We start from the raw sequence: 21054 nt of genomic DNA on the forward strand, positions 1-21054 counted from the left end.
AGTGACAAACTCAAGAGTCTTTTGACAGCAGCAATTAAACAACTTAATTAATGAGTGAATAAAAATGATAATATTTACTGAATGGGAGCATCCTGTTTTGCATTTTTATTCAAATTCTGCACCTGAAGAACACCACTGAGGAAAGCTCCCCAGCCCTGTTGTCGCCCGGGCTCGCCTCGCTCTCCATCTCTGTCTGGTTCGGTCTCTCTGTATCTCTGTTTGTCTGTCTCTCTCTGTCTCTGTCTCTTTCTCTTTGTCTGCCTCTCTTCTTCTTTCCCTCTTCTTTCTCTCCATCTCCTGCTTCCTTTGGATTGGCCTCAGAAGCCCCTAGGACAACAGACTCCGAGTAAGATGCGTATGTGAGGCAAATCCGTTTCCTGTTCCAAGGGGAATAAACTTCTACCTTTGTCATAGTCCTCGTTCACCCCTAAAAAACCTCATTCATACATGAAGGGCAATTTCAGGATGCTTTTCTGAGGCTGAACTTTACATCAAAGTGGGTGATTAATTACTGATAAGGGTATCATAAAACATTAATGCATTTTGTAATTAACCAGCTTAGGAATGACATCCCCCATCTCTTCATGAGTGACGTGCTCAAGAGCACACACACTCACACAGAACTTTCTTTAAAATTCTTTATTTGGCTATTAATCTTGGCAGTGCCCTCAACGCATTACATTCTTTTTAAAAGCCACATATATTTTCCTCAATGAAATATATAATCCATCTCGAGTGTAAGAAAAGCCCCATACATAATTATTTCATTGTGACAGACAGTGAGTTTTTTAGCTATTATTTTTGACGGTGCTGTCATGGATGCCAAATGTGTATTGTGGTGGGAGCCAGCCAAAGTCGGGAAAACCCACCTGGAGTGCGGGCTCCTTTTTTCTCTCAGGAAAGGTGCCCCAAGTTTGACAGGCCCACCATTCTGGTTAAGCTTAATTAGTCAAGAGAGAAAAATAACTGACTTCAGAGCGTTACATTTGGGGCTCCCTCATTTTTTCCCCTTTCCACTCAGAATGTGACATTCTTTGGAGAAGATAAAGTTCCAAGTAGGATGTGTGTGTCGTGCTTTCTGGCCCTCTCGCCATCCTAGTGTGGGACACACTTTTCATAAGGCCCCTCTCTTGTGTAACTTGTGCCTCATAGGGCTCTGCCAGCCTGGCCCGTGGAGCCCAGGATTCTGCAGGGGCAGAACTGATGTAAGGTCACTTTGAGAAAAATTGATTTATTTAAGGATGAAATTGGTTAAAACAGAAGCACACAGGAGTTGGGTGGCCTGGAAGAAGACATCATCTGAATAGTGAGGTGCAGCAGAGTGGTCACGTGAACAGCTCTGTCTACACCTTTGCTGGTTCTCTCCCATGCTAATGCTGTCCTTGGCGATGTGACTTGTCCTGGCCAATGGGACAGTCTTGGTACAAGCTGAGTTTAAACATGTGCTTTTGCGTTTACACTTTCTTTCTTGGGGATGTTGGCCTGCTGGGGCATGTGGGAGACACACAGAGGAGAGCTAAGGCCATGCCCACCAACTAGTCCCCTGCCATCAGTCAAGCCATCAGCCAACAGCAAGTGTGTGAGGGAGCCCAGCTGGGGTCTCCAGAAATACATGGCTCACTCACAAATTTGTGAGAAATAATCAATCAGAATTTTAAATGTTAAGCTTCAGAGTTTTGGGCCGGTTTATGATGCACTAGGAGCATCATAGCACAAAGGAGTTGAGTTGAGCACCTACTGCATGCACAGCTCTGGGCTGGGTGAGCTGGGTATGCAAACAGAGCATAACAAATGGTTGCATTGAGAGTCACACTATAAGTCAGTTCTGGAGACAATAGAGGATGCTCGGAAAGACTAAAGGCTGTGGTGCAGTCATGAAGTTGGAGACTCCTGGGCCAAATTTCTTTCCCCTTACGTGTTTCTTGTACGTTTTTGATCTTAAATCTCTTCACACATTACTGAACTTTCTGACTGGACGTTGCCATTTCCCATTAGACAGAAAGCACTGTGAGGGTCCCCATCCTTGCCTCCCTGTGGCCCAGGGGATGACTGGCACCTCCTCACCAAGAGATGTGAAGGGCGGTTATGGTGATTTAGAGGAGTGAGAGGCGGGGCCAAGGCAGGCGGCTAGGCCTCAGGGAGAAGTGGAGGGTGGTGGAGAGCGACAGACTCCTCCACTGCAGAGCTTTCTCTCCGGCTGCGAGGGTGTAATCACTGTTCAACTAACCAAACCTGCTGCTTCTCTGTTTCTGTTCAACTGCTTAACTCTTGACCAGGAAGATGGGCTGGGCCCTGTGTCCAGATTCCATGGAGGTGAGCTCTAAAGAGAGCAGGGCATCAGGTGAGATCTGGAGGGGAAGATCTGGGAAGGCCACCTGTCTCTCTGCAGAATCTGTGAGGGGACACGAAACGGGAGGGGTCCAAAGGCTGTGTAGGCTCTGGTGCACCCCCGGGCCTGGGAGGTGGACCAGCACCATAAGTAAGATCTTGGGGTCTAATGTCAGACTCACCTGAATTGACATGCTGCCTTTGTCAGCTTATTGGCTCTCTGAGGAGCCCTGTTTCCTCACCTGTCAAGGTCATCGTAAGGATTAAACTGAGGAATATGTGACTGATCCTATGCCATTCCCTTGGCACAGCGAGGATTCCACGGGGAGCAGCCAGCACTGTTTTTGTTATTAATGTTGTGCCTGTGTCCCCTTGTTTTCCAGAGAAACTCTTGAGTACTGAAGGGTCCCAACCAGGAAAGAAAGGTTCATCAGAGAGGGCACGTCAGGGCTTACAAAAGAGCTCACATGGGAGAAGAGATGGTTGAGGGCAAGATGCCCAGGAGCTTTCCTGTTGCCGTTGCCTGGGAAATCAGCACTGAATGAGACAATCCGCGCTAGGAATGGCTTCAGTGCCATCATTCAATGCGTTTATAAGTCATTAGATTTTGAAACGAAAAACATGATAACAAACAACCGTGATGGGTGTTGATGATTCTGGTGTAGTCACTGGAGTGCTGGACAGTAGAGTCCCTGGGCCTTGGTTTCCTGGTCCTTTCCTACCCAACACTGTCCTCGGGCAAAACACCAAACTCCCATGAGATCCACAGTTCTTCATCTCAAAAATGGGAATAATTACCAATGCTTTTCTCTCTCGGTCCGTCTCTCTCTCAAGGATAAGGTGAGCAGCTGATATGGTGGTGCTCATGAAAAGGATTTGGGAGCAGCCAAATGCAAAGCAAATATGAAGCCCATAACAGTAACAAGGTTCTGGTAACTCCCCTTCATTGATTCTGCTGTGTGCCACTCACCGTCTCCACACGGTGGATGTGCCCTCTCACTCAGTCCTCACAACAGCCTCTTGAAATGTGTACACTCACTCTCCCGATGTTCCAGTGACTTTTAATGTCACAATGTTATTCACTATCTGTTGCATTTCATGCCACAATATTCGGTTGTGCATGCCCCCAAGCACTGTGTCACAAGGCATTAATCCAGTTACTTCAGCTCTCTCAATGGCTGCTCTGGGTCCTTACCTACCTATGGTCTAGCCGATCAGCTGGGGACAATGGGCCATTGGTGTGATTGAACAGGGCCAACCGGCTGCAAAACTGGTGGCTGAGTATAAACGAGGCCTAGTTGGGCATTAAGTGTTTCACACTTCCATACTTAACGAAATCCTGATACACCACTCCCTCCTGCAGATATAGCGCATCTGACAGGAAGGGGCTTCCCATCCCACACCAGCCATTCGGGTCCAGGGAGGCCATGTGCAGATGCGTAGTACTTTCCACCTGCTCAGGGGCGCGGCCTTCAGACACCACGCCTCCCTGGTCTCTCTCCACATTTACCTTTGCTGGGCTGGTACAGGCAGGACTCCGGATTACTTCCTCCCTTGAGCATCCCTTGCATTGCACTTTCTCATCATTGCCACCTCAACTTCTAGCTGGACATCATGACCAGCACGAGGCAAAATTTCTTATCAATGCCACACATTCTTTTTCTCTGCCGTCATTATGGGCAGCTCAGGATTTCCCCCTCTTACCTCCCTGACCCTTGCACCTCTTTTCTAGTCTGCCTTAAGTATGACAGCTAGCCTTCTGAGGATGGTTTCATCTGTGGGACACATAAACTCACACCCTGAGCTATACTGATGTGTTATTGCGAGCAGCTTGATTTCCAGCCTCATCCAGACAAGCGTGAGCCTGGAGCGCATCCGTTACACCCTCAATGGGACGGCGAGGCACACCGGTGACCCACGCTGGGCTTTGAAGGTCCTAAGTTGAGCCCCTACACGGCACCCTCACCTGGTCTGTGCTTCAAGTTACATAGGAGACGGAAGTGGTAAATACATTCTCCACTCATAGCCACCTGCTAGCTAATGAGTGACATCATTTAACACTGTTTTGAAAAGAGAGATTTAAAGTTGTTTTGAAAACTGAAGGAAAAATACAAATGTTTGAGTGTTAAACATTTTGCCCAAATACTAAGATGTTAATGTCTTTTTATTATGACAGTTCTCCAGGAAAGTGAGCTTCAGCATGCTTGTGGTTGTCAATGAAAATCTCAGCACGGAGTTTGGTAAACATTATGGCAGCAGAGAGGCAGCTTAGAAACAAAGTTTAAAGACAGAAATGAGAGGGGTCCAATTTTCTTCAGATTTTCCCAAATTCACTCAATATTTCACTTTTTTCTTTAGTCTTTTAACTAAAATTTTTAAAAAGACTTCAAATTCTATCCATTTACATCCTATAATTGTTATTTATTGTGTTCTCTGATTATAAAATATATGCTTTCAGCAGGAAATTTGGAAAATACAAAGGTATGAAGAATAAAATAAAAATCACTCTAGGTTCCAAGTCTTAGGAATAATCACGTACATACCCATATTATTTTGATGCATATACTATACTCCAAACTTTTAAAAACAAAATTTGACACTACTTTAAATAGAAAGTTATATTCTGATTTTGTCTCTTAATATTATAATTTTCAAAGTAGGAGTTTTGTTACCTTTAATTTTCTTTATTACACAAACATATACATTCTTTTTAAGAAAAGTAAAATTATGGAAAAGAAAGGTATGGAAATAAAAATTATTGGAATCCCCTCACTTAGAGATAACTACTGTTATCTTTTCAGTTTTTGTTTCTATTTGTACACACTTGAATGAAAATAGTCTAATTATATATACATATATAATTTAGTAGCATAATGGCTTAATTTTATAATGAATAGCATTATATACCTCTTGTGAATAATATTCTATATGAGGGTTTATATTAGTTGCGTAGTGTTCCAGGTTCAATAACTTATTTAACAAATGAACTGTTATCTGACGTCTAGGCTGTCGTTTGTCTTCTATGACTTACAATGAAGCTGCAAACATCACTTATACCTAAATATTCATGGATACTCCTAATTACTTATTTCTGAAATAATGCATAGAAGTATAACTTTAGGACCCAAAAGTGGAAACATAATTTTGTTGTGTTCAGCAGATACTCTATCATACGGTTCCACCATAATTTATTTAACCATTTTCCCATCTTTTGACATTTAAGACACTGCAATGAACACCCTCGTACCAAACTTTTCTACTGATTATAGATTGTTGGGATAGTTTTCTTGAAGGGGATATGGGGCCAGAGGAGATGAAGAAGTTTAAGGTTAAAATGGAAAGTTCAGATTGCTTATCTGTGGAATCTGGGTCTGATGAAGTAGAAGTAAATTATTTTAGTATTTTAATCTTTTTTTCTGTTTTAGCGAGAAGTACTAGCTATCAAAGAGACCTAACAATAATCCTAGTAATTGTATGAGATGGAATGAATGGTTCGGAAAGTGCCTGATTGAACAACGTATGAGTAAGCTGGTGATACAAGGGCTCAACAGAAGAGAGAAGAGGATTAAAAACAGGCATGCACAGGAAAAGAGAGAGGTGACAAAAGAAGCCACCTACACAGACTCTTCAGCTGGTCGTGATGGTAATCAAGCCTTATGTGAACCCCAAGCCACTGGGGTTAGCATCTTTAGATAAACTCTTATTGGAATCCTGCAAAAATTGACTTCTGTTATTTAAAGTGGATATTTGAGTGCAAAAGAAGCAGAAGCAAAACCAAAGTTTCTATATTGGCGTAGAGCATCCAAACCGTTACTAACGGAGCTTCTGAGGCTTCCTTCATTCAGATCATCCCGCTACGTGGCCTGCTTGGATTGAGATGGGCACATTCAAGAGAATGACCCAGGGATTTCACGTGATAGTAATGATCTCAGGAGGAAAAGTTTGGTGTTTTAATAAAAGAAAAGGTCTCACTAGAGGTGCTAAGCTAATGAAAAAACGTGCTAATAAACCCGTAATGCAGACTTTCCTGGCTCTTTGGCTTTCTTCTCTTTTTCGCCGTAGAGGTAGCTTCTTCAACAGAGGTCAACCAAGTGCAGGAGCAGTGCATGTGGCAAGCACTGTTCTGGGATGGGGCTGGATTTTGGAGATGCTGAGAACCACAGGCAAGTACTTGACCTCCAGAAGCTTGCCATGTAGTAGAGGAGTGGACGTGTGAACTGATAGTTGCATTACCACGTAACAGGCGTGGTGGAGGTGTGTGTAGAGGTCTCTAACAGATATAGGAGGTGTACACAGACAGTTTTACCTGCTTTTTTCACTCTATTCTCTCATGATAACTTTGACACCTGAAAAAATCATATGCAAAGGCAAACAATACAGCTCCCTTGGGAAACATTTGGAATTTGCCAAAGTTAGTTGTGTGGGCTTTCTCTGAAGGTTCACATTATGTCCCTGGATTCCTGGCATGGACCTATCACATGAATTTCAGAAGAAAGTCCTTAGGGAAAACGAGAGAACTCAGGAGGCTGGCAGAGACTTTTAAGCTCTGTAAAGGAAAGGACAGACGCTGTCCTCACCTTTCTCCACTATGTGCCTTGGGTGGTGCTGGGGGTGAGGGTATAAGGCAAAGGAGCTCTGTCTTTTGCCCAGGTAGCTTCACTGTGGCAGAAACATCACGTCCTGCCCTTGTCACCACATTTCACTGTCCACAATTTCTCATCATCTCTACATAGACAGCCCTGGAGGAGATCATCAATTGCCAATGCAATTCAGCAGATACACTTCATAAATTTTAATTACATTCCCACTGAAAATGAATGGTCAGAAAATATAAAACATCTGCCATCCAGATCATTTACATTTTTCATACAATAAATCATCAACAACATCCAAAACCATGGCTTGAATCCTATGAGTGTGGTAGGTCATGAAGAAGGAACACTGTCCATCCTGCGATAACTGTTTGGATCCCAGCCCCTCTCAGGGTGTGGAAAACATGGCAAAGAGAGAGGAGGACCCCCAACAATGCAGAGATGTGATGGAGAGCATTTTGGCTTCGTCTTCCTAAATTCCCAAGTCCTATCTAGAACCTGCTAATTGATCTATTTACTATTATTTTGTCCATAGTAAAACAGGAGCTTGTTTAAGTAAAAGAATGTTTGGCCAATTATGACTGGGAAAAGCAGGCATTCATCACTCAAGTGGCTTGTTTCTCTACCCTGCAGGTAGTATAAAGAGGCAGCTTCATTTTCAAAAATCAATTTTTATTAACATTATATTCATAAAACTCCCATTTGCCTCTAAGCATCTTCCATGTCATAAAGCATGAGGTGGGGGCATTCCCTTAGTGATGGGCCTCTTTAGCGATCCCTTGGCAGGCAGACACCCCTCTGCTAAGGAAAGAGAGACTCTCAGGGAAACAGCAGCTCAATAAAAGCGTCCTGAATTACCTAAGCCACAGACAGAAAACGACCTGAAATGGAATCGCTGTGGAAGAGGTTAAGTCTCCTAAGGGAAGTTCTCCACAACTGCTTGCTGTGTCACCAAACATTTTTTTTCCATTCATTTGTGAGTTTTCCTCTTTCTGTCTCTCTTCCAAACACTTCCACCTCTATGGGATGAGCACAGTGATTGGGAGCAATCACTCCCTTTCCTGGCTTTGGGGAAAACTTGGTACGCCACATGAGTGAAATCGTGCACAACAAAAAGAAAATAAACAGTGTTGGGGCTGGCCTGGTGGTGCAGCAGTCAAGTTTGCACATTCTGCTTCGGCCACCCGGGGTTCACTGGTTGGGATCCTGGGTGCCGACGTGGCACTGCTTCGCAAGCCATGCTACGGCAGGCATCCCACATATAAAGTAGAGGAAGATGGGCACGGATGTTAGCTCAGGGCCAGTCTCCCTCAGCAAAAAAGAGGAGGATTGGCAGCAGATGTTAGCTCAGGGCTAATCTTCCTCAAAAAAGAAAAGAAAAGAAAACGAACAGTGAGAAGGGGCTCAAAGGTTGAATCAGAGTTGGGCTGGATGCGGAACCACTGGCTTTTGGCGATTCGTGACATTAAACCCAATAGGAACAATGGATGATGGCTATCTTTTTAAAGGTCAAAGAGACGTTGGAGTATTAATGTATGTCTTTCTAACTGAGGACACCGGGGCCCACAGAGGTCAAGTGACCTGCCCCCTGGTGCTGCAGTAACCAATCCTCCATCTGGAGGATCTGGGTCTCCTGAGAGCTGATTGGGCACTCATAGGCTCCTGCTCTCCTTCTGCATTTATTGAACCCTGCAGTAGGCTATTCTGACTCAAATGTGTGCCTTACAACATGTGTGTGGTCTGAATTGAACTGAGAAATATAAAAAGAATGTTATAAGATGTGGTCCAGCTCTCAATAAAACAACCAAAAGACCTGACGGTCATTGGAATAGTATATGAAAGCATTGTGTGAACTGTGAAAATGAAAAATATCATATTTGTGAACATTATTTCGAAGTGCCAGGCACTAGGCTAGTTGAAAGAGAGGATGCACACCCGCTGTGGGGGTTTCTTCTCACCTGCCTGCAGCGCCCCTCTGGCCTTGATTCAACATGAAGATGCTACAAGCAAGTGTCTCCCCACTGTCCCTTTAACCACTTTGGACCACACGTCCCAGAATTTAACACACAAATTAACTCTCTTCCCATTTCCCAAAACTGCCCCTGTATCCTGGATTCTGGTTGATATTTCTTTCTCTGCATGGCATATCTCCTTTGACATGGTCTCAGGACATCCAAATAGGTGTACTGGCCTTGCCCAGGCTCTGTCAGGTGTGCCCAGGACTCCACTTATAGACATGGCAGACCCAACCCCTTCCCACAGGGTCTACTTGAAACTCAAAGCTGATTTTGACTTGGTCTTTTACAAGGTGCTTTTGCATTTCCCTCTAAAGTGAGCTGGGATGCCTAGTGATTTCAAACAATATAGATGATTTAATATACATGAAAACTTGATAAAAATCATTAGAAGATGCCATTCAAAGTTAATGGACCATTTTTCTCTCTGGTATAGGTAATTGTTTTGGTAGGCATTTTTAAAAATAAAATCTTAAAGTTTACTGAATAATTGTTTTCCCTATTCTATTCTGAGCGGGGATGTGCTGGCTGACTAACACTCTCTTTTCAGATTCAATTGGATTCAGTTCTCCAGTGTTTCTTGGCTCTAATTATAGTGGAATGTGCCTGTGAGTTGTCCAACAGCTGCCATGTCCTTGTGAAGGGTAGTTGCATTTGAAAGTTGCTCTAACGCTAGCTATCCTCAGCAAAAGTAAACTAGAAGTTGCCATATTTGTCTAGATAATTAAGAATGAGATGTGGTAAAAATGGGTCTGAATTTCAGATGGGTACTTTCTTTCCTGCTTGACTGTAATTGAAAAATAAAATGCCATTGTTTTGGCATTAGCATATTTCTGTTTCCCAGAAAAAAGTGTTTCTCATTGTAACCATTTCTGACGGGTCTAGAATTCTCTAGAAGACTGAGAGTCCTATCTGTCTAACAGGCAAAAATATTCAACACACCTGTAGAATTTAATATTGAAGGTGGATAATATTTTCCTTCATTCAGTTTGGTGCATGTTTCTGGCAGCATAGAATTGTGAATCTTTATTTCTCCCTTATCATTTTCTAAAATAAAATTTTAAAAAATGAAAAAAAGCCAAAGACATTTTTTTGGATAAATTTTTCATATTCTTCATCTTCTCCTAGAATTTCAATTTTTGGAAATCTTGGAACAAATTTGTTTAACTTCAATATGCATAAAATAGTAAACTTTTAAAACTCTCTAAGCAAATAAGATATATTTTGGCTAAATGAAAAACGCGATTGAAGCTTTTCTTGGTCTACACTTTAATGAGAAAAGGTCTTGTGAGAAATTAGAAAGAAAAAATAATGAAGTTTAAGAGAAGATGAATGATATGTGGAGTGGTCCAACCATGGGGACTAGCCACCACTCTTTCCCTGTCCAGTAGCCCATTAGCTCATAGCATCTAGTTTGATGGGTGGGTTCTGAATTTGTGCTTTATCTATAGTTTATAAATGCAATAAACCCACTAAAACACATTCAATCACAAGTATTCTACTTAGCCACCATTATGTCTACCTTCACATCGAAAAAGAACTTATGCAAAGTGCTTATGAGAAACTCTTTGTTGTTGGGAAATATTGGTCTGGGAGGCCTGTCATCCCATAAGTACGCTCATTTCTGGGTCAAAATTGGATCAGAAAAGAGTAGGAGCAAACATGTAGCTGGTTCTTTTAAAACATAAAAACCCGTTGGGTGATTTTCTAATTGTTGACAAATGTGCTTAGTAAAATGATAAATGAAGAAAAATGAATGAATTAGGTGAGATTTACTTATATTTCAATATTAATAACAATAATTTACATTACTTCCGTTGAATAAAATAATCCTTGTTCCAGCATCAGCAGAACCTTCTGAAAGGACATGTAGCAAAAACAGTGGTCCCATGGGTTATGGAACACTTTCTATGTCAGGTCCACATTGTGCTCAACACTTACATGTTATTTCATTTGATCTCCTCTTAAGGTTGGCTTGGGTCTCAGATCAGAAAACAATTACCAAAGGCTTTAAGGCCATGTGGGTGGGTCACCTGGGCATGTCACTCCTCTGTTTAAACTCTAGGATGGAGTTCTAATGCCTTGAAAATAGAATATAACTATGTGAACATGTTATAAGCAATTTATACTACGATGATATCCTACTCAACGTGTCCAAGACAATTAAAAAAATCAAGTGTACTCTTAATTCTTCCTACCATATACTTCCATGTTTGTTACTTCCTGACAATTCCCTAACGTCTTTACTGATTACTTTCTTAAAAATATTATGAAACTGATAAAATTGGTAATCATCTCAGCTATCCTTTGGTAAGCCTTCTTTATCATGATGCTTTTGATTTTATTTTCCAAATATGTATACTGCCTCAAACCAGGCCACTGATGTTTTGATCCAAGAGCTCAACTTCTTCCATTTTAAGAATCTTGCTCAGTCACTTTCCTAACACCATCCTCCAATCATGAAAGTCAGCCAGCTTTGTAACATAGTCTTACAGATCCTGTTCAACTTTTATTGGTCACAACTTGTCTCCCTGAATTTTGTACGTCTTTCAAATCTTCAAAGTTAGTGAAGCTTTCTTCAGCCAGGATGCATCTGTTTACAGAGCAGAGTGGGTGGTTTTTGGAAGACTTGCCATGTTGGAACATTGGGCTGGGGAGACATATGCTACTGTCCAAGGTCTCATTGAATGTACATGTCCTCCTCGGAATGGAGTCCTTAAGACTTTGAGTTCATCACCAATGGGAAAAATTAACATCCCTTAACAGTTTAATCTGTTGTAATATTGTGACCTCTGCATCAATGGCTTCCAATGATTAAGTTAGTTAATTTTCTCCTGATGTCATAAGCTATGTATTTCTCTTGCATTCTTGCCTTGGCCAGCAGCTACACTGCTCTTTCGGGTTATGGCTACAAACTATGATGAAGACAGTAGTTGTGTATTCACACTCAGCCACAGTGTGGTGAGCTGATCTCATGTTCTGAGCCCAATCTGTGTAGAGGAAAATATTTCTCATGTTCAGGAAACAACTTTGGTGTGTCCCCTGGTCTCAGCTTTAGATGTCCTTGGGACTGTCTCTAGTTGGAACAAACAGCCCGGAATAGACATCTTCCCTCTCCCTGGACTCCGCTCCTACTTTGTCCAGCTTTTTGGTGCTTCCAAATATAGGTTAAACAAGAAAACATAACAAACCAAAAAAACGAAAGACAAAAAGCAAAATAAAAACATACTGCTGCCACCCACCACGTGAGTTAATTTTGTTTTCTGTGAATGATTCCTTTAGAATTTATTAATTTTATATTCCCCAAGAAATCTGTGAAGATAATTCACAAATATATAAATAAAAAATATTCCTGGGTTTTAAGGAAAATCACAGCTAGCGAAAGTACTGATTTAAGACTGTAAAATAACCCCTGGTACCTCAGGCTGAAGGATATCTCAGTAAATGATTTGCTCCACCTCAAAATTTGGACAAGCTGCGAGCCTGAGGCCATTGCATTTGTGTTTAGAGGGCTTTCTCACTTGCCTTCTTGTCCTCTTGGTTCCATGAATCAGGAGTGCACGGGTGTGGCTGGCTGTGTGTGTCGTTTGCTCATCTTGTTTGAAGTATATGCTTGCTCACGAGTTTGGTTAACCTCAGCATATATGGCGTCTGATGAAACAGGCTAGTCATGAATCCACTGAGCAAATGTTCATTTTGACTGCGAGCCCTGTCATTTTGTGAATTTATAAGAAATAAACAGATGTACAGTTAACCCAAGTTTGTATCTTTTTGTTTAAGAAAACGAAAAAGCCATTCATAGGATGTCTCTAAAAGGCTACTTCTTATCCACTTCATGTTCTTCCAATGTTTCTCCCTGATTCTGTGTCAGGATGGAGTGATTTGGGAGTGTTACTACAGGGTCATGGATAGGAACGATATTGGCTTTCTGAGCACTGTTCACATGATGATTTATTGCCAGTTGTATACACAATTGACACTGTGGATGTCAAGCATTGATATGAAAGTTTGCCCCTCTTGATTTCTGCTACTGAACCTCCCAAAGTGTCCCCGCATGTGTCCCCTTGACCAGGCTCATCCCATCTTCTCTAGTTGCCCTCTCCTCTATTTTTCCTCTTCCCCTTCAACCTTAGCAAAAGCATTTCTATCAAGTTTTTTTCTTCCAGTTTTGATTTGATAAAGTCAAATACTTTCTATTATTTCACTTGCAATGCTCTTTTTCTTAGACTATTAGCATTCTGTATGCTTTTCATTTTGGTGTCTACACTGCATTCCTACACCGCCTCCCTGCTCTCTCTATGGCATGTTCATATTCTACAACAGATTAGGCACTTTCAGGGTTCAAGGCACAAAGTCCATCTCAAGTTACCTCACGTGGTTGGGGTTTATTGTAAGGACACCACGGGACAGAATGAGCTTATAATATATTGTTCAAATCAGGGCTCTTTGGAGAGTGAAGAGAAGCGCCATTAACCACATCAGGCCACAGGTGTAACTGGGACCATCCTGGCCCTACTGAGACAAGTCTTCCTTTCCTCCATCTGCCTTCTGCTCCTACATCTGCTCCTTCTGCTTGTCCTGCTATCTCCTGCTCATAGGGGAAATACACCATGTCTCTTTCTCTACCTAATCAATCAATCAATGTATCATCTTTCTTTCTAGCTATATCAATCAATCAATCTATCTATCTATCTATCTATCTATCTGTCTCCCAAATATAAACACTGGATAAGTCTCTTTACAAATTTTTGACTCTAGAACAATCCAATGCTGGCACACTTGCTAAACTCTTAGATAATTCCAGAGAGGAAAGGAATAGGGTTTTAGGTATTGTTTAGGATATGGATTAAGCTGTGGAGACAGAAACACAAAATCACAGTGGCCTAAACAACTTAGAGACGTATTCCTCTCTCAGTAAAGGTCTAAGCTGGTGTGGTGGGGTCTGCTCTGCAAAGTTGTGAGGGGCTCAAGCTCCTCTTGGTTTGCTGCTTCACTCTCTGGGGTGTTGTCCTCTCCACAGGGTCTGAGATGACTCGCTATCAATCATCCTCCTGCCAGTGGGAAGGGGGAAGGGCAAGGGACGAGCATGTTCCATTCTCCAGCGTGTATTACCACCATTCGCCCTTCTTTTCATATCACTTCCCTTCCCTTCATATCCCATTGGCCAGAATATAGTCATCTAGCTTCCGCTGATTGCAGAGGTCTGGGAATTGTAGTTTTTCCCCTGAGAAGGCATATGTACAGCTAAAAATTGGTAATTCTATTAATAAGAGAGAGTAGGAGCAAACAGGTACTTGGGGCATCAACGGTTTCTGCCACATTTATCAATATGATGCTGGAGGATGTATTCGCAACAAGACATAAAATTCATGCTGCTGTTGCCTCTTGCTGTATTTTGTGGTCTTTAGTTTACCATATGGTGATATATGCTATGTAGCATCTATAAGAGCATCGTTACTTTAACTCAAAAATTCCCATGAAGAATCATGCAAATCTCTCTCTAATTGCAAAAGTATTATTTTAGTAAATTATGTGAAAAGCTCAGTAGATCTACCATGCATTTCCTTACCATGACATTTTACTCAACTACAAAATCTCAAAATGTCTTTGAGTCCAAGACCTTTTGAAGCTCTTTTCATTTTGTACATCTTGCATTATAATTTAAAGCTTACAGCCACCTTTTTCAAGTCTAAAAATCTATCAGTCTGAATTTTTCTTTTTTCTAACCTTTCTAAACATTCCATCATATCAAGGAGCTGATGATGCTTATTATGACAATGAAGGTTCTTATGAGTTTAAGTTTTAGTCCACTTTAAGTGATAGGTGCATGATTCCTTCTTGGAATGGGATAACTTCCTACAGGCCCACAACTTTTACACCCTCATTAATTTGCAAGGCTGTTTTAGGAAATATGCTCTTGACACCGAATGAGGTACATCTTCAACTTTGAACAAATCATTGCATGAATGTTCTTCAGATTATAACATCCATCTAAAGAAATCCCTCACCATTGTCCCCAGGAGAGTCAATAAAAAGGCTTGTGCTTTGTTTATGGTCACTTAAATAATAGGAGAGCTCCCCCTACTGATTGGCATTGGGGAGTTATGGAGGAGGGGCTAATCTCAGGCCCTTTGCTCCTGGTAACTCCACTGATGCTCATGCACAGACCAAGATGAAAATCAAAAGGAAGCCTGTTTGACATTGGCTTTTGAAATACTTAAAAACATCAGCATTTGTCAGGTAGAAAGATTTTCATTTCAAAGTTCTAACAGGTTATTATTATTCCAAGCAATGGAGAGTTAAAAAAGGTTGAACAACTATAATAATGGTGGTGTCTAAATGTGGGTAGGGAATAGGTTTTTTTGTTTGTTTGCATAAAACTATATCACCTAGCCTTGTTTTGAGTTTGTTTAAGAAACATCAGCTAATTAGACCATGCAAATCACTTTGTTTTCTGAAAATTAATTAAGCTTTCATGGCCTTACCAGGTTACAGGGCCAGGCTCGCATCCCACACAGTTCCTCTACAGTTACGTAGGAGGTGAGCCTGTCTCACGCTGAACTGTCAGATGATTCCATCAGGGAAAGAATGGAGTTTAGTCATGTGGCGTTTGAAAGCTTGTTCAAGTTGTAAAATGTTGGATTCTATTTTTATTAAATCACTTAAACTTTCAACATAGTGAAAAAAGATTTATTTAACATACATTTCACAAGCCATTTTGAATGCATATTTTTGGGAAAAAAATACAGCAGAGGACATTTTTAAAACTAAAGTTATTGTCCTGAAGGGACAAAACTAATGAGTTAACTATTGAAATCCTATTGTTTCATTAGACTGTGCATAAAAACATTTAAAATTTTATATTTGTAGTGTTATGAGGAAGCTATATCCATCTCCTTCAAATATACAGATATAAATACTCTTTATTATTTGGGCATATTATTTATAATGTACATAAACTTGTAGAGGCTGCAGAGAAATATGTTTTATTGTAAGAACCCCTAAGTAGAGAAACTAAAGCAAGCATCTGGAGGAGCATATAATGCAGTAAGCTTGATAAAAATGCCAGATCTATAGAAAGAAGACCATTTTTAGCAATCCCCTTTTCAAATCTGAACCTTTTTTTTTTAGCAGCTTTACTTACATACCATAAAACTCTCCCATTTAAAGTGTGCAGTTCAGTATGTTTAGTATATTTACAGAGTTGTGTAACAATCATCACAATCTAATTCTAGAACCTTTTTCATCATCTCCCAAAGGAACCCCGTACCCAACAGGGGTCACTCCCTATTAGCCCCCACTCCCCTCAACCCCACCCCAGCCCCAGGCAGACTCTGATCTACTTCTGTCTCTATGGATGTGCCAGTTCTGGACATTTCATATAAATGGAATCACATAATATTTGATCTTTTGTGACTGATTTCTTCCATGGCATAACGTTTGAGGTTTATCCTTATTATGGAGTGTGTAAGTACTTCGTTCCTTTTTTTGTGTGCTACCAAATAGTATCCCTTTGTATGGGCATACCACATTTTGTTTATGCATTTAAGAGTTGATGGAAATTTGGGTTGTTTCCACTTTTTGGCTATTATGAATAATAGCTGCTACACACTTTCATGTACGAATCTTTGTATGGACATATGTTCTCATCTTCCTTGAGTAGTTTCCTAGGAGTGGAATTGCTGGGACTTATGATATCTCTATATTTCACATTTTGAGGTACTGCCAAACTGTTTTCCAATGTAAATATATCATTCTACATTCCCAACAGCCAGATGGATTCTGATTTCTCCATATCCTTGTCAACACTTGTTATTGGCTGTCTTTTTGATTATAGCCATTCTGATGGATGTGTAGTGTTATTGTGGCTTTGATTTGTATTTCCCTAACAAATAACGGCATTGATCATTTTTTCATGTGCTTTTTCACCATTTTTATATCTTCTTTGGAAAGATGCCTGTTCAAATCCTTTGCCCATTTTATAATTGGGTGATTCTTATTATGTTATAGGAGTTTTTTTTCACTATACTCTGGATAAAAGTCCTTTATTGGATATATGACTTGTAAATATTTCCCCACATTCTGTGGGTTGATTTTTCAGTCACCTGATAGCGTTGCTTGATGCATTGAAGTTTTTAATTTGGAAGAAGTCCAATGTATCAACTTTATCTTTATTGCATGTGCTATTAGTGTCATATCTAAGCAATCATTTCCTGACTGGAAGTTCCAACAGGTCACAAAGATTTATTTCTATGTCTTCTTATAAGAGTTCTATTGGTTTAGCTCTTAAATTTAGTTTTTTCAATTCAGTTATTGTATTTTTCAGCCCCAGAATTTCACTTGGTTCTTTTTTTATAGTTTCTATCTCTTTGTTGATATCCTCATTTTGTTCATGCATCTTTCTTGATTTCATTTAGTTGTTTATTTGTGTTATCTTTTAGCTCACTAGGCATATTTATAACAATTATTTTAAATTCCCTGTCAGGAATCTCATAAATCTGCCTTTCTGTAGGGTCACTTTTCTGGAGTTTTACTTTGTTCCTTTGATTGAGCCATGTTTCCCTGTTCCTTTGTTTGCGTTGTTATTCTGTTGTTGTTGCTGCCGTTGAGACTTGAGCATTTGAAAAAACAACCTTCTCTCCCAGTCTTTAAGGACTGGCTTCATGCAGGGGAAGACCGTCACTAATCAGACCAGGTAGAGATCCTAGGATCTCTCAGTGCTTACTGAAGATGTGTCCTCTCTTGGCTTGTGCATGTGCTCTAAGCCATCTTAAGCACCACAGCTTTTCTTCTTCTCAGAAGTCTGTAATCTCTTGCTCATCCTGGCATCTGCCTTTACAACTGCAGCTCTAACGTGGTTTCAACAGCTTCCAAATGATGCTGCAGTCCTGTCGGCGCTTTGAATCAGGCCAGAGACAGATATCAGTCTCTCATGCAGCCTCCAGACTAGCCAGAACCTCAGCTGCAACATCAGTTCTTTTGTTTCTGTCCTGAGAAAGTAACCTCAGTGTGGGAGCTTTCCTCCGGGTTGCACCTTATGGGGTCATATGGCGGGAGACATGGATGTGAACAGAAGAACAGCAAACTTTCCTACCAATTTTACTGGAATCACTTCTTGGTTCTACATTGGGCTGAGTGCTGAAACTTCTCAACTGGTCTCTAGAGTTCTTGTAAAGGTATTTTGGTCCATATATTAACTCAGTGTCTCTGTAGGAAAGTGAGGGCCTGAAGCTTCCGAGTTCCCCACCTTGCTGACATCACCTATTTGTCCTTTACTTTTGAAGGATAATTTCACAGATTACAGAATTCTAGGTTGTGATTTTTTTTTTCCTTTTAATACTTTAAATATTTTACCGCACTCTCTTCTCGCTTGCATGGTTTCTGAGAAGTCATGTGCAATTCTTACCTTTGCTCCTCTATAGGAGGTTCTTTTTCCTCCTACTTCTTTCAAGAGTTTTTAGTTATTTTTGACTTCCTGCAGTTTGAATAAGATATGCATAGTTTAGTTTTGTCATTTATCCAGTTTTGTGTGCTCTGAGCTTCCTGTACCTGTGGTTTGGTGTCTGACATTAATTTAGGAAAAATTTCAGTCATTATTGCCTACACCTATTATAGAAATTGAATCAATAATTAATAACCTTTCAAAAAAGAAAGCACCAGGCCCAATTGGGTTCACTGGTAATTTCTACCAAACATTTAAGGAAGAAATTATACAAATTCTCTACAATCTCTTTCAGAAGATAGAAGCAGAGGAAATAATTTCTAACTCATTCTATGAGACCAACATTACCTTTAGCCCCAAACCAGACAAAGATATTAAAAAAAAAGAAAACAACAGACCAATGTCTCTCATGAACATAGATGCAAAAATCCCCTAAAAATATTAGCAAATTGAATGCAGCAATGTATAAAAAGAATTATACACCATGACCAAGTGAGATTTGTCCTAGGTGTTGAAGACTGGCTCAACATTCAAACAAGATGTCCTTCAGTAGGTTAGTGGATAAATAAGCCGTGGTTCATCCAGACAATGGAATATTGTTTAACACTAAAAAGAAATGAACTACCAAGCTATGAAAAGACATGGGAGAACTTTAGACACATATTAGTAAGTGAAAGAGTCCAATCTGAAAAGGCTACATACTATGCAATTCCAACTATACGACATTCTGGAAAAGACAAAACTGTGGAGACAGTGAAAGGATCGTGGTTGCCAGGAGACAGTGGGGAGTAAGAGATGAATGGGCAGAGCACAGAGGATTTTTAGGGCAGTGAAACTACTCTGCCTGATGTTATAATTACGGATACATGTCATTATACCTTTGCCCAAACCCATAGAATATACAACACCAAGAGTGAACCCTAATGTAAACAAACTATGGACTTTGGGTGATAATGATGCGTCAAAGTAGTTTCATCGATTGTAACTACGTACCACTCTGGAGGAGCATGTTGACAATGGAGGAGGATGTGCACGTGTAGGGGCAAGGAAAAGTTGAAACTCTCTGTACTTTTTGCTCGATTTTGTTGTGAACCTAAAACTGCTCTAAAAAATAAAGTCTATTAGGAAGAGTTAAAGCCAAAACATGGCAGTTGAATAAAATGTGATTTTGTATCTAAAGTGTTTAGAACTCTGATAGCACATGGTGAGCACCCAGTAAATGCTAGCAATTATTACTATGTCACTCACCCCTCAGAACTCTGGTGAAGGTGGAAGCTGAGTCCACTTCTCATGGCAGTCCATTTTCTCCGTAACCCTGAGCTGAGAGAACTTGAACAAAGAATTAAGAGAAAAACTCTGATTTTGTAGCAATAAACCTTTTCTTTCTTCCTACATTTCCTCTCCACGTCCTTCTCATAATACATCAACTTAGATGTATATTTTTTCTGTTATCTCTCCTACTTAATCAACCATTTCCCTGGATTCAGCCCACTGGAAATCATTCTTATGAAAATTAATGACAATATATTTTAGCCATTTGAATGAACTCACATTTTTTTGTGAGTTTTTTTCCTTTTTGTCTGGCGATGTTAAAGCCCTTGTTAGCTATTTAACGGTGGACTAAAATATCAGAAATTAATTTGCCTTAATAAGGGCTCTGTGCCAGAGTTTAGGTAGGGGCTGTTAACAAGATTTCTGTTGACTAGCAGCATAGAAATCGCAATACCTGCATTTATTTCTGTTCCCATCTTTACTGAACTATGACAGACATCTGGCCAAACATTTCTAGGCTTCCTCTTCTACAACTGACAATAACCTCTAAGTAGCTAATAAGAATCTCAAGAGTGCCCACTGATGTCGATAGCTTGTAGACTTGAGATTCCAAACTCCTTCTGTTCTGAGGTGGGGTAGGTATAGAACAGGTAAAGAGGCAAATTAGGAGCATTTGGTTTACGTGTAGTTGAAGTGCAAAATCAGGTTAAAATAACAATAAATAACAACTAGAACAATAATGGATATTAACTTAACTTATTATGTGGGCCGGACATTCCTTTCCATGTGGTATGCTGTGTAATTCTAACAACCTTTTATAAAGACACATACTGACCTGCATTTTACTGTTAAATAAATGGAATGCAAATGAAGTAATGATTTGGACAAAGTCATCCTGCTACTAAGTGAGTCCAGATGTGAATCCAGGACCTTTTGAGTCCGAAGCTTCACCACCTTACTGTACTGCAGATGGACAGAAGTTTGGGGACTGTGGCCATGGGGATGCAAAATTTCCGTGGGTTGGGACCCAGAGGAATTTGGGATTATAGGCCTTAACAGAGAGAGGGAAGGAGAAGAGAGCCAGCAACAAAGGCAGTGAGCTGAGAGGTGCTGGCTGCACACACAGTGAGGACCTGAGGCTGCCAGCTCCACCCTTCCGTGATAGGGATGCTGTTGCTCCAGTCACACTCTCAAAGGTCCGCGTCCAGGGGAACAAACGTGGCAGTGCTCCCTTCACGCCCAGCAGCCACACTCATGGGGGGCCAGAGAGGCAAATATGTAAATAAAGACAGGAGATGCTTTCAGGGACCAGCAACCCTGCTGTTTACGCCCCGCATCCTCCCTGCAGCCTGTTCTTGCTGCCTCTAATAGCTACTTCTGTGCTGGAGTTAGCCAGGCAAAGAGG

General features: G+C 40.7%; 2 long non-coding RNA genes across 2 annotated transcripts; one reads left to right on the forward strand and one right to left on the reverse strand.

The window, feature by feature from the left end:
• Positions 1 to 73: 73 nt before the first annotated feature.
• LOC138925446 (uncharacterized) lies at positions 74 to 16145 on the reverse strand. The gene is made up of 4 exons (XR_011441627.1): positions 16084 to 16145; positions 12461 to 12644; positions 2228 to 2392; positions 74 to 327 (listed from the first exon to the last, which is right to left on the reverse strand). It is a non-coding gene; the product is annotated as an uncharacterized lncRNA (long non-coding RNA).
• Positions 4061 to 6350, forward strand: LOC138925447 (uncharacterized). The gene is made up of 2 exons (XR_011441628.1): positions 4061 to 4331; positions 5754 to 6350. It is a non-coding gene; the product is annotated as an uncharacterized lncRNA (long non-coding RNA).
• Positions 16146 to 21054: the final 4909 nt, after the last annotated feature.

Source organism: Equus caballus, chromosome 8 (genome assembly GCF_041296265.1).
Source record: "Equus caballus isolate H_3958 breed thoroughbred chromosome 8, TB-T2T, whole genome shotgun sequence".
Classification (NCBI taxonomy): Eukaryota; Metazoa; Chordata; class Mammalia; order Perissodactyla; family Equidae; genus Equus; species Equus caballus.